The sequence below is a fragment of the Neomonachus schauinslandi genome, chromosome 7 (assembly GCF_002201575.2).
Source record: "Neomonachus schauinslandi chromosome 7, ASM220157v2, whole genome shotgun sequence".
NCBI classification, from domain to species: domain Eukaryota; kingdom Metazoa; phylum Chordata; class Mammalia; order Carnivora; family Phocidae; genus Neomonachus; species Neomonachus schauinslandi.
Window position 1 is genome coordinate 6,765,304 of NC_058409.1, and position 1,902 is coordinate 6,767,205.

Consider the following 1,902-nt stretch of genomic DNA (forward strand, 5'->3'; position numbering starts at 1 on the left):
ATGAGAGAGAGAGAGCACATGAGAGGGGGGAGGGTCAGAGGGAGAAGAAGACTCCCTGCCGAGCAGGGAGCCCGACGCGGGACTGGATCCTGGGACTCCAGGATCATGACCCGAGCCGAAGGCAGTCGCCCAACCGACTGAGCCACCCAGGCGCCCCCAAGATAGCTGCATTTCTAACTGTCTTGTAAAGTCCGGTGTGGATGGGATTACGGGGGATTCTTCTCCACACTGACCGCCCCACGTGTTCTCCCTGACTTCATGCCACACACTGGCCCAGTGAGGAATTCCACACCTGGCCACCCCGGGCACAGCGAGGCTGCCTGGGAAGGCAGCCCAGCACACACAGGATCACACAGCCCTTCGCGCTGCTCCACCAGCCCACCTCACTGGTGTGCTCAGCTCTGCCCAGAACCCAGACACTCCCAAACTCATCCTCCTCCCAGTCCCGTCTCCTCTGCCTTTCCCCACCTGCCATCCTCCCTGCTCTCCTTCTGGGTAAGCTTAGGATACGTGGAAAGAGTCCCCCTCAAGCCCCTCTCCAAAGCTCAGAGTCCCAACTGGGGAGAACTCCCTTATCCCACCCGCAAAAGTAAACAGGGTAGCATCTTCCTCATTTAATAAAGGGACGACATCCACCCCTCCCCTTCACTCAGAGTGTCCCCTTTGTTCAGGAACGACATAAAGTGGCATCCAGATTTTACAAGGCATGGTCGCCAACTCAGAGCTGTAAACGCATAGCTCCAGAACTGAGTCAGACATCTCTCACCAGGTGCAAGACTACAAGATGCATCTGCTTCTCCCTCAAAGAGATGACAGGTCTTAATTGCTCCTTCTTGTACTTGACCATGTATGAGATGTATGAAGCTCTGCCCAGATCTGTACTCTTCCGCACACGCTCCACATACATGTCATCTGCCAAGCTCCCGTAGCAGCGAGCCTGCGTTCTTCCTTTCCAGACTGATGGGGTAGATTGGCGTTCACAGAACATTTTCTCTAACATGCTCAGACCCGGACATGTCACCCCTACCACGTCCCCACTCAGACACCCCCCCATTTCCGTCCTGCCGGTGTGCAGCCTCAAATACTCACCTTTGATTCTCTACACCTGCATTTCAGGTCCCCTGTTCCCCCACCAGCCCCTCACCCTCTGATCCAGGCCTCCACCATCCCCTTAGGCCCCAAGCATCTCTTCCAGGTCCCTACAATCCCCCTGGGCCCCCAATATCCCCTCCAGTGCCCCAGCATCCCTCTAGATCTCCAGCATCCCCTCCAGGCCTTCATCATCCTCTAGGTCCCCAGAACCCCCTGGGTCCCCAGCATCCCCTCCGGGCCCCCAGCATCCCCCCCAGGTCCCCAGCATCCCCCCTGGGTCCCCACCGTCCCCCCCAGGCCCCCAGCATCCCCCTGGGTCCCCACCGTCCCCTCCAGGTCCCCAGCATCCCCCTGGGTCCCCACCGTCCCCTCCGGGTCCTCAGCATCCCCCTGAGTCCTCAGCATCCACTCCGGGTCCCCACCGTCCCCCTGGGTCCCCAGCGTCCCCCTGGGCCCCCAGCGTCCCCCCTAGGTCCCCACCGGGTCCCCAGCATCCCCCTGGGTCCCCACCGTCCCCTCCGGGTCCCCAGCATCCCCCTGAGTCCCCAGCATCCACTCCGGGTCCCCAGCGTCCCCCTGGGCCCCCAGCGTCCCCCCTAGGTCCCCACCGTCCCCTCCGGGTCCCCAGCATCCCCTCCGGGTCGGTCCCCACCGTCCCCTCCGGGTCCCCACCGTCCCCTCCGGGTCCCCACCATCCCCTCCGGGCCCCCAGCATCCCCTCCGGGCCCCCAGCACCCCTCTGGGTCCCCACCGTCCCCTCCGGGTCCCCACCGTCCCCTCCGGGTCCCCACCATCCCCTCCGGGCCCCCA

At 62.9% G+C, this 1,902-nt stretch overlaps 1 protein-coding gene across 1 annotated transcript in view; it reads right to left on the minus strand.

The window, feature by feature from the left end:
- SNAP47 (synaptosome associated protein 47) overlaps positions 1 to 1,902 on the minus strand; it is a 46,472-nt gene that overhangs the window by 43,815 nt on the left and 755 nt on the right.